We start from the raw sequence: 12,913 nt of genomic DNA, 5'->3' as shown, positions 1-12,913 counted from the left end.
TTAGGACTTATTAAATTATTAAATACTCCGTTTAAATACTCCGTAATGATTTTAGCTACATATATTGAGTTATGGTATCTTTATAAGGATTAACCGACGAGTATTTTATTGAGTTATGGTTCAATCATCAGCAAATATGTATTGTATCTTTCTTTTTTTTTGTTTGATTAAAACTGAACATAAATAATTTATTTAGTTAATTTCTATTAATTATTTAAAAACTTCAAATTTGTTAGAGCATGCTTACTAAAAATTTAAATGTACCCATAAGATGATGATAATCAAATTATTTTATGACAGTTAAAATTTTAAAAATTAAAGGAAAAAAATGGAGGTATTCACTAGAGAACATGTAGGAGCTCGAGCGGAACTTAATGGAGTTTAGAGGGGTGTCTTTCGCTGATGAAGAAGTGAAATTTGTAATCCTTTGAATACATGCATTTAGGTTTTTTAATCAAATAAATATTTATGAAAAAGCTATAGTCAAATGCTATAGATTTAAAGAATTTGCATTAACTACCAATATAATTAATAAAAAAATTTATGTTCAAACCTAAATAGCAAATATCTTGGGATGTTGGGGAAAAAGTTCGAAATAATAAGTGTATAATCAAGTTAGACCGTCTACATTTGAGTAATAAAAGTGCAATTTTTTTAATGATAGCTTGAACAAAGAAAATCATATTCATTTAGTGTACTTGTTTACGGCATACAATTAAATAAATTACGACCTCTCAAAATTCATGTCATTTTTTAATACTGTCATTAATTTTAATTATTAATTATTATATTAAATTGAATTAATAATGTATGAGAAAGTGAACAATCAATATTCAACCTGTAGACTTATTCAAAAAATATAAAATTTTGTTGACTCGAAATTAAAATACAATATTTTTTTAGATGGATGGTCTATTATTATTGAAAGGTAGTAGAACTTTCTGTTTTCTAACTTGCTTAACAACAATTGGGTGGTCAATACGTTTATTTGACTATTAAAAGTTAATACTCCGTCGTTTATTAAAAGTTAATATTATAAATAACAGTTAATATCAAAAATTACATCAAAGGTTTCGTGGTGTAGTTGGTTATAACGTCAGTCTAACACACTGAAGGTCTCCGGTTCGAACCCGGGCGAAGGCAAAATTTTTTTGTCATTCACGTTAAATCAAAAGGTAAAAGTACGCCGAGGGTCAAACCCGCAATAATACTTCATTACTTACAGTACAAGGAAAAGATAGTCGTTAAAAAAAACATATACATACACATATAAATGGTTAGTTTTAACTGAATTTGATAACTATTGATATGTTATAATAATAATAATAATATAGATATGGATAGTCAATTTTGGTGTATACATATAGTCAATTTTGGTACACAAAGTATGTATTTTTATATTGAGATTTTAGGCTATAAATACTCATGAATGCAAGCATTAAACTTGCACCATTTCTCACACTTACAAAGTGTTTCTTTCTTTCTCTCCATTATCATCTTTGTTCTTACACTTCATTATTAGTATTCTAAATCAAGAATCAAATCACTAAAGGTAGTTATAAGCCTACTGAATTATAACATCAAGAATCAAACCACTAAAGGTAGTTATAAGCCTACTGAATTATAACATCAAGAATCAAACCACTAAAGGTAGTTATAAGCCTACTGAATTATAACACGTTATCAGCACGAAGATCTTAATACTAAATATGGTTGGCTCTGCCACCAAAATGATATATGGTCGGTTATACCACCAAAATGATATATGGTCGGTTATACCACCAAAATGATATATGGTCGGTTATACCACCAGAATGATATAGGTCGGTTATACCACCTGAAAAAATATATGGTCGACACTGTCGCCAAATTTTTATTTATGTTTACTAATATTTATATTTTTGTTATATAACATTTATTTATGATTGCTTACACATGGTCGACACTATCACCTACTTATCATTTATGTTATATTAAATTTATGTTTAATGTTTATATACTTATGAATATAAATTGACTCTAATTTATCATGATGTTTGTTTTAATTTTTGATAATAGAAAATGTCGAATCTGGAAAAACTTAAATTTACTCCTTTAGAATCAACTGGAAACAACTACATGCCATGGGTTATAAAAGTAAAAATGCATCTTAAATCAATGGGCATTCTTGAAACCATAAATGAAAACAACACTTGTTCTGAAAAAGAACAAGCTACGGCATGTTGCTTTATTCATCAACATATTGATGAATGCTTACAAAATAATTATGTGACTGTAGAAGATCCCCATGTTTTATGGGAAGGTCTCAAAAGCAGATTCAATAATCAAAAAGAAATTTTACTTCCAGCTGCAATGGAACAATGGAGAACATTAAGGTTCCAAGACTTTAAGAAAGTAAATGAATACAGCTCAGCTCTGTATAATACATGTTCACAACTTAAATTCTGTGGACATGAAATTAGTGATGCAGACATGATGGAGAAAACTTTCTCCACAATGAATGCTGCAAACATCACAGTGCAAAGAAATTTGAGAATGCTAAAGTTCAAAACATATCCTGAACTTAATTCATATCTCTTAGTTGCAGAGCAAAATGATGAGCTATTAATGAAAAATCAGCAATCCCGTCCTACTGGTACACTTGCAATCCCTGAAGCAAATACTGCAAATAATTATAAACAGGGACAAGGACGCGGGCAAGGTCGTGGTTATAATAACCATCACCATCATCATGCCAAAAGCCATAACTATGGTAGAAACCATCCTTATGGTAATGGTAATGGGTGTGGACGTGGTCGTGGTCGTGGCCGTGGTGGTCAAAGAAATAGTAATCCACGAAAATATAAATATCAACCACAAAACAAGCCCATTAAACAAGATGTTGAAGAAAATTCTTCTAAAAATTCTGAAGAATCTTGCTACAGATGTGGTAGAATGGGCCACTGGGCTAATACTTGCCGAACATCTAAACATCTTGTTAAGATGTATCAGGATTCGCTGAAAGGTAAAGAAAAGGAAGTAAATTTTGTGGATAATATTGATCCAACAGTCACTGAGAAACCATCTGATTTATATGAAGATTTCTTGAATGTTTAAGTTGTGTGTCTTTTGAAAAATAAACGATTTAATATCGTCTGTCTTTGTCATTATGTTTGCTAAATGTTTCAGTACTATCTATTTGCGTTTAAAATATTGTGTAATATTAATGTACTCACTATTTATTTCTTATATATGAAGTTCAATATGAATTTTGCTGGAATACAACATCAATCAAGTGGTGGAGATCTCTGTATAGCAGACAGTGGAACTACACACACTATACTTAAATCCGAGAAATATTTTATTGATCTAAAACCAACGGAAGGAACTATACATACAATATCAGGACCTGCTAACTTGATAAAAGGGATAGGAAAGGCAAATTTCATACTACCAAATGGTACAAAATTTTTAATAAATGATGCCTTATTTTCTCCCAAGTCAAGCAGAAATTTATTGAGTTTCTCCGACATATACCTTAACGGGTATGATTATCAGTCAGTGACAACAGAAAATGAGAAATATTTAAGTATCACTGACAAGAGTCATGTGGTTGAAAAACTGCCAAGACTTAGTTCTGGATTACATTATACACATATAAATGTACCAGAAATACATATGGTAGTTAACGAAAAATATATTGATCCTGGTGTATTCAGTTTATGGCATAACAGATTAGGCCATCCAGGATCAACAATGATGAAAAGGATTATTGAATGTACTCATGGACATCCACTAAAGGATAGAAAAATCCATCATGATACAATGGTTCCATGTACATCTTGCTCTCTTGGAAAATTGATAACTAGACCCTCACCACTTAAGGTTGAGAAAGAATCACCAATGTTTCTTGAAAGAATTCAAGGTGATATATGTGGACCAATTCATCCACCATGTGGACCATTTAGATATTTCATGGTTCTAATAGACGCATCTAGCAGATGGTCTCATGTTTGTCTGTTATCAAGCCGTAATGTGGCATTTGCAAAATTTCTTGCCCAAATTATTAAATTGAGAGCTCATTTTCCTGATTACACCATTAAAAGGGTGAGACTTGATAATGCTGGTGAATTTACATCTCAAGCATTTAATGACTATTGCATGTCTATAGGAATTGTTGTTGAACATTCTGTTGCTCATGTGCATACACAAAATGGTTTAGCCGAGTCATTGATTAAACGTTTACAGTTAATCGCTAGACCATTGATAATGAGAACAAAACTCCCTGTATCTATATGGGGTCATGCAATTTTACATGCTGCTGCATTGATTCGCATCAGACCAAGTGCAAGTCATAAATATTCCCCCCTACAACTTGCTTTTGGTCAAGAGCCAAATATTTCCCATCTTAGAACATTTGGTTGTGCAGTGTATGTTCCAATTGCGACACCACAACGTACAAAAATGGGTCCTCAAAGGAGGTTGGGAATATATGTTGGATATGAAACATCTTCAATATTAAGGTATATTGAACCTATGACAGGTGACGTTTTTACAGCACGTTTTGCTGATTGTCATTTTAATGAAACATTGTTCCCTAGATTAGGGGGAGAAATGAAAAATAAAGAAAATGATGTTTCATGGTGTGAACCTCAATTAAAGTATCTTGATCCTCGCACAAAAGAATGCGAGACAGAAGTTCAAAAGATAATGCATATACAAGAACTTGCAAATCAATTGCCTGATGCATTTACAGATACAAAAACGGTGACAAAATCATATATACCAGCAGTAAATACTCCAGCTCGAATTGAAATTCCAAAAGCTGGCAATAACGTCACTCATGAATCTTTGCCACGTCAGAAACGTGGAAGACCAATTGGTTCAAAGGATAAAAATCCTCGAAAAAGAAAATCAGCTGATAATGAAGTAAAAGAAAGTGTTCAAGAAGAACCACAAATCAGTACTCCTACTGCAGAGGAGATTGATGATGTCAATACAGAAATTGCAATCAATTATGCATATTCAAAAATATTATGGAACCGAAATGAAATGAAAAATCTTGATGAGAAATTTTCATTTAATGTTGCATATGACATCATGAATAATGATGATGATCCAGAACCAACATCTATGGTTGAATGTCAAAATAGACATGATTGGGCTCAATGGAAAGAAGCAATACGAGCTGAATTAGAATCACTCAATAAAAGAAAAGTTTTCGGATCCATCATTCTCACTCCTAAATGAAATGTCCCGTTCTTATTGATTAAAAACGTTCCATATTAATTGATTTCGTTGCGAGGTTTTGACCTCTATATGAGACGTTTTTCAAAGACTGCATTCATTTTTAAAACAAACCATAACCTTTATTTCATAAATAAAGGTTTAAAAAGCTTTACGTAGATTATCAAATAATGATAATCTAAAATATCCTGTTTACACACGACCATTACGTAATGGTTTACAATACAAATATGTTACATCGAAATCAGTTTCTTGAATGCAGTTTTTACACAATATCATACAAACATGAACTCCAAATCTTGTCCTTATTTTAGTATGCAACAGCGGAAGCTCTTAATATTCACCTGAGAATAAACATGCTTTAAACGTCAACAAAAATGTTGGTGAGTTATAGGTTTAACCTATATATATCAAATCGTAACAATAGACCACAAGATTTCATATTTCAATACACATCCCATACATAGAGATAAAAATCATTCATATGGTGAACACCTGGTAACCGACAATAACAAGATGCATATATAAGAATATCCCCATCATTCCGGGACACCCTTCGGATATGATATAAATTTCGAAGTACTAAAGCATCCGGTACTTTGGATGGGGTTTGTTAGGCCCAATAGATCTATCTTTAGGATTCGCGTCAATTAGGGTGTCTGTTCCCTAATTCTTAGATTACCAGACTTAATAAAAAGGGGCATATTCGATTTCGATAATTCAACCATAGAATGTAGTTTCACGTACTTGTGTCTATTTTGTAAATCATTTATAAAACCTGCATGTATTCTCATCCCAAAAATATTAGATTTTAAAAGTGGGACTATAACTCACTTTCACAGATTTTTACTTCGTCGGGAAGTAAGACTTGGCCACTGTTGATTCACGAACCTATAACAATATATACATATATATTAAAGTATGTTCAAAATATATTTACAACACTTTTAATATATTTTGATGTTTTAAGTTTATTAAGTCAGCTGTCCTCGTTAGTAACCTATAACTAGTTGTCCACAGTTAGATGTACAGAAATAAATCGATAAATATTATCTTGAATCAATCCACGACCCAGTGTATACGTATCTCAGTATTGATCACAACTCAAACTATATATATTTTGGAATCAACCTCAACCCTGTATAGCTAACTCCAACATTCACATATAGAGTGTCTATGGTTGTTCCGAAATATATATAGATGTGTCGACATGATAGGTCAAAACATTGTATACGTGTCTATGGTATCTCAAGATTACATAATATACAATACAAGTTGATTAAGTTATGGTTGGAATAGATTTGTTACCAATTTTCACGTAGCTAAAATGAGAAAAATTATCCAATCTTGTTTTACCCATAACTTCTTCATTTTAAATCCGTTTTGAGTGAATCAAATTGCTATGGTTTCATATTGAACTCTATTTTATGAATCTAAACAGAAAAAGTATAGGTTTATAGTCGGAAAAATAAGTTACAAGTCGTTTTTGTAAAGGTAGTCATTTCAGTCGAAAGAACGACGTCTAGATGACCATTTTAGAAAACATACTTCCACTTTGAGTTTAACCATAATTTTTGGATATAGTTTCATGTTCATAATAAAAATCATTTTCTCAGAATAACAACTTTTAAATCAAAGTTTATCATAGTTTTTAATTAACTAACCCAAAACAGCCCGCGGTGTTACTACGACGGCGTAAATCCGGTTTTACGGTGTTTTTCGTGTTTCCAGGTTTTAAATCATTAAGTTAGCATATCATATAGATATAGAACATGTGTTTAGTTGATTTTAAAAGTCAAGTTAGAAGGATTAACTTTTGTTTGTGAACAAGTTTAGAATTAACTAAACTATGTTCTAGTGATTACAAGTTTAAACCTTCGAATAAGATAGCTTTATATGTATGAATCGAATGATGTTATGAACATCATTACTACCTTAATTTCCTTGGATAAACCTACTGGAAAAGAGAAAAATGGATCTAGCTTCAATGGATCCTTGGATGGCTCGAAGTTCTTGAAGCAGAATCATGACACGAAAACAAGTTCAAGTAAGATCATCACTTGAAATAAGATTGTTATAGTTATAGAAATTGAACCAAAGTTTGAATATGATTATTACCTTGTATTAGAATGATAACCTACTGTAAGAAACAAAGATTTCTTGAGGTTGGATGATCACCTTAAAAGATTGGAAGTGAGCTAGCAAACTTGAAAGTATTCTTGATTTTATGAAACTAGAACTTTTGGAATTTATGAAGAACACTTAGAACTTGAAGATAGAACTTGAGAGAGATCAATTAGATGAAGAAAATTGAAGAATGAAAGTGTTTGTAGGTGTTTTTGGTCTTTGGTGTATGGATTAGATATAAAGGATATGTAATTTTGTTTTCATGTAAATAAGTCATGAATGATTACTCATATTTTTGTAATTTTATGAGATATTTCATGCTAGTTGCCAAATGATGGTTCCCACATGTGTTAGGTGACTCAATTGGGCTGCTAAGAGCTGATCATTGGAGTGTATATACCAATAGTACATACATCTAAAAGCTGTGTATTGTACGAGTACGAATACGGGTGCATACGAGTAGAATTGTTGATGAAACTGAACGAGGATGTAATTGTAAGAATTTTTGTTAAGTAGAAGTATTTTGATAAGTGTATTGAAGTCTTTCAAAAGTGTATAAATACATATTAAAACACTACATGTATATACATTTTAACTGAGTCGTTAAGTCATCGTTAGTCGTTACATGTAAGTGTTGTTTTGAAACCTTTAGGTTAACGATCTTGTTAAATGTTGTTAACCCAATGTTTATAATATCAAATGAGATTTTAAATTATTATATTATCATGATATTATCATGTATGAATATCTCTTAATATGATATATATACATTAAATGTCTTTACAACGATAATCGTTACATATATGTCTCGTTTAAAAATCATTAAGTTAGTAGTCTTGTTTTTACATATGTAGTTCATTGTTAATATACTTTATGATATGTTTTCTTATCATAGTATCATGTTAACTATATATATATATATCCATATATATGTCATCATATAGTTTTTACAAGTTTTAACGTTCGTGAATCACCGATCAACTTGGGTGGTCAATTGTCTATATGAAACATATTTCAATTAATCAAGTCTTAACAAGTTTGATTGCTTAACATGTTGGAAACATTTAATCATGTAAATATCAATCTCAATTAATATATATAAACATGGAAAAGTTCGGGTCACTACAGTACCTACTCGTTAAATAAATTTCGTCCCGAAATTTTAAGCTGTTGAAGGTGTTGACGAATCTTCTGGAAATAGATGCGGGTATTTCTTCTTCATCTGATCTTCACGCTCCCAGGTGAACTCGGGTCCTCTACGAGCATTCCATCGAACCTTAACAATTGGTATCTTGTTTTGCTTAAGTCTTTTAACCTCACGATCCATTATTTCGACGGGTTCTTCGATGAATTGAAGTTTTTCGTTGATTTGGATTTCATCTAACGGAATAGTGAGATCTTCTTTAGCAAAACATTTCTTTAAATTCGAGACGTGGAAAGTGTTATGTACAGCCGCGAGTTGTTGAGGTAACTCTAGTCGGTAAGCTACTGGTCCGACACGATCAATAATCTTGAATGGTCCAATATACCTTGGATTTAATTTCCCTCGTTTACCAAATCGAACAACGCCTTTCCAAGGTGCAACTTTAAGCATGACCATCTCTCCAATTTCAAATTCTATATCTTTTCTTTTAATGTCAGCGTAGCTCTTTTGTCGACTTTGGGCGGTTTTCAACCGTTGTTGAATTTGGATGATCTTCTCGGTAGTTTCTTGTATAATCTCCGGACCCGTAATCTGTCTATCCCCCACTTCACTCCAACAAATCGGAGACCTGCACTTTCTACCATAAAGTGCTTCAAACGGCGCCATCTCAATGCTTGAATGGTAGCTGTTGTTGTAGGAAAATTCTGCTAACGGTAGATGTCGATCCCAACTGTTTCCGAAATCAATAACACATGCTCGTAGCATGTCTTCAAGCGTTTGTATCGTCCTTTCGCTCTGCCCATCAGTTTGTGGATGATAGGCAGTACTCATGTCTAGACGAGTTCCTAATGCTTGCTGTAATGTCTGCCAGAATCTTGAAATAAATCTGCCATCCCTATCAGAGATAATAGAGATTGGTATTCCATGTCTGGAGACGACTTCCTTCAAATACAGTCGTGCTAACTTCTCCATCTTGTCATTTTCTCTTATTGGTAGGAAGTGTGCTGATTTGGTGAGACGATCAACTATTACCCAAATAGTATCAAAACCACTTGCAGTCCTTGGCAATTTAGTGATGAAATCCATGGTAATGTTTTCCCATTTCCATTCCGGGATTTCGGGTTGTTGAAGTAGACCTGATGGTTTCTGATGCTCAGCTTTGACCTTAGAACACGTCAAACATTCTCCTACGTATTTAGCAACATCGGCTTTCATACCCGGCCACCAAAAATGTTTCTTGAGATCCTTGTACATCTTCCCCGTTCCAGGATGTATTGAGTATCTGGTTTTATGAGCTTCTCTAAGTACCATTTCTCTCATATCTCCAAATTTTGGTACCCAAATCCTTTCAGCCCTATACCGGGTTCCGTCTTCCCGAATATTAAGATGCTTCTCCGATCCTTTGGGTATTTCATCCTTTAAATTTCCCTCTTTTAAAACTCCTTGTTGCGCCTCCTTTATTTGAGTAGTAATGTTATTATGAATCATTATATTCATAGATTTTACTCGAATGGGTTCTCTGTCCTTCCTGCTCAAGGCATCGGCTACCACATTTGCCTTCCCCGGGTGGTAACGAATCTCAAAGTCGTAATCATTCAATAATTCAATCCACCTACGCTGCCTCATATTCAGTTGTTTCTGATTAAATATGTGTTGAAGACTTTTGTGGTCGGTATATATAATACTTTTGACCCCATATAAGTAGTGCCTCCAAGTCTTTAATGCAAAAACAACCGCGCCTAATTCCAAATCATGCGTCGTATAATTTTGTTCGTGAATCTTCAATTGTCTAGACGCATAAGCAATCACCTTCGTTCGTTGCATTAATACACAACCGAGACCTTGCTTTGATGCATCACAATAAATCACAAAATCATCATTCCCTTCAGGCAATGACAATATAGGTGCCGTAGTTAGCTTTTTCTTCAATAACTGAAACGCTTTCTCTTGTTCATCATTCCATTCAAATTTCTTCCCTTTATGCGTTAATGCAGTCAAGGGTTTTGCTATTCTGGAAAAGTCTTGGATGAACCTTCTGTAGTAACCAGCTAGTCCTAAAAACTGGCGTATGTGTTTCGGAGTTTTCGGGGTTTCCCACTTTTCAACAGTTTCTATCTTTGTCGGATCCACCTTAATACCTTCTTTGTTCACTATGTGACCGAGGAATTGAACTTCTTCCAACCAAAATGCACACTTTGAAAACTTAGCGTACAATTCTTCCTTCCTCAATACTTCTAACACCTTTCTCAAATGTTCACCGTGTTCTTGGTCATTCTTTGAGTAAATAAGTATGTCATCAATGAAAACAATGACAAACTTGTCAAGGTATGGTCCACACACTCGGTTCATAAGGTCCATGAACACAGCTGGTGCATTAGTTAAACCAAACGGCATGACCATAAACTCGTAATGACCGTAACGTGTTCTGAAAGCAGTCTTTGGAATATCATCTTCTTTCACCCGCATTTGATGATACCCGGAACGTAAGTCAATCTTTGAATAAACAGACGAGCCTTGTAGTTGATCAAATAAGTCGTCGATTCTCGGTAGTGGGTAGCGGTTCTTGATGGTAAGTTTGTTCAACTCTCGGTAGTCGATACACAACCTGAATGTACCATCTTTCTTCTTGACAAACAAAACAGGAGCTCCCCACGGTGATGTGCTTGGTCGAATGAAACCACGCTCTAAAAGTTCTTGTAATTGGCTTTGCAGTTCTTTCATCTCGCTGGGTGCGAGTCTGTAAGGAGCACGAGCTATTGGTGCAGCTCCTGGTACAAGATCTATTTGAAATTCAACGGATCGATGTGGGGGTAATCCCGGTAATTCTTTCGGAAATACATCGGGAAATTCTTTTGCAATGGGAACATCATTGATGCTCTTTTCTTCAGTTTGTACTTTCTCGACGTGTGCTAGAACAGCATAGCAACCTTTTCTTATTAGTTTTTGTGCCTTCAAATTACTAATAAGATGTAGCTTCGTGTTGCCCTTTTCTCCGTACACCATTAAGGGTTTTCCTTTTTCTCGTATAATGCGAATTGCATTTTTGTAACAAACGATCTCCGCTTTCACTTCTTTCAACCAGTCCATACCGATTATCACATCAAAACTCCCTAACTCTACTGGTATCAAATCAATCTTAAATGTTTCGCTAACCAGTTTAATTTCTCGATTCCGACATATATTATCTGCTGAAATTAATTTACCATTTGCTAATTCGAGTAAAAATTTACTATCCAAAGGCGTCAATGGACAACTTAATTTAGCACAAAAATCTCTACTCATATAGCTTCTATCCGCACCCGAATCAAATAAAACGTAAGCAGATTTATTGTCAATAAGAAACGTACCCGTAACAAGCTCCGGGTCTTCCTGTGCCTCTACCGCATTAATATTGAAAACTCTTCCACGGCCTTGTCCATTCGTGTTCTCCTGGTTCGGGCAATTTCTAATAATGTGGCCTGGTTTTCCACATTTATAACAAACTACATTGGCATAACTTGCTCCGACACTACTTGCTCCGCCATTACTCGTTCCGACACCATTTGTTCCTTTCGTTCTATTAACCCCTGGTCCGTAGACCTCACACTTCGCCGCGCTATGACCATTTCTTTTACACTTGTTGCAAAATTTGGTGCAGAACCCCGAGTGATTCTTTTCACACCTTTGGCATAGCTGCTTCTGATTGTTGTTGTTGTTGCGGTTATTATTGTTGTTGGGATGATTGTTGTAGTTGCTGTTGTTGTTGTTGTTGTTGTTGTTGTTGTTGGGCCGTTTGTTGTAGTTGCGATTGATGTTGCGATTGTTGGGATAATTGTTGCGATTATTGTTGTAATTGCTGTTGTTGTTGTATTGGTGATTCTTATCACCGTTTTCCTCCCACTTTCTTTTGACTTGCTTCACATTGGCCTCTTCAGCAGTCTGTTCTTTAATTCTTTCTTCAATCTGGTTCACTAGTTTGTGAGCCATTCTACATGCCTGTTGTATGGAGGCGGGCTCGTGTGAACTTATATCTTCTTGGATTCTTTCCGGTAATCCTTTCACAAACGCGTCGATCTTCTCTTCCTCATCTTCGAATGCTCCCGGACACAATAGGCACAATTCTGTGAATCGTCTTTCGTACGTGGTAATATCAAATCCTTGGGTTCGTAACCCTCTAAGTTCTGTCTTGAGCTTATTGACCTCGGTTCTGGGACGGTACTTCTCGTTCATCAAGTGCTTGAATGCTGACCACGGTAGTGCGTACGCATCATCTTGTCCCACTTGCTCTAGATAGGTATTCCACCATGTTAACGCAGAACCTGTGAAGGTATGCGTAGCGTACTTCACTTTGTCCTCTTCAGTACACTTACTTATGGCAAACACCGATTCAACCTTCTCGGTCCACCGTTTCAATCCGATCGGTCCTTCGGTTCCATC

The 12,913-nt window shown here is 34.4% G+C and overlaps 1 non-coding gene across 1 annotated transcript; it reads left to right on the top strand.

Moving 5' to 3' along the window:
* Nucleotides 1-1,069: 1,069 nt before the first annotated feature.
* TRNAV-AAC (transfer RNA valine (anticodon AAC)) lies at nucleotides 1,070-1,143 on the top strand. The gene has a single exon. It is a non-coding gene; the product is annotated as a tRNA-Val (tRNA).
* Nucleotides 1,144-12,913: the final 11,770 nt, after the last annotated feature.

Source organism: Rutidosis leptorrhynchoides, chromosome 7 (genome assembly GCF_046630445.1).
Source record: "Rutidosis leptorrhynchoides isolate AG116_Rl617_1_P2 chromosome 7, CSIRO_AGI_Rlap_v1, whole genome shotgun sequence".
Taxonomy (NCBI): domain Eukaryota; kingdom Viridiplantae; phylum Streptophyta; class Magnoliopsida; order Asterales; family Asteraceae; genus Rutidosis; species Rutidosis leptorrhynchoides.
Note: the sequence above shows the minus strand (reverse complement) of the source record. Positions and strands in the feature narration are given on the sequence as shown.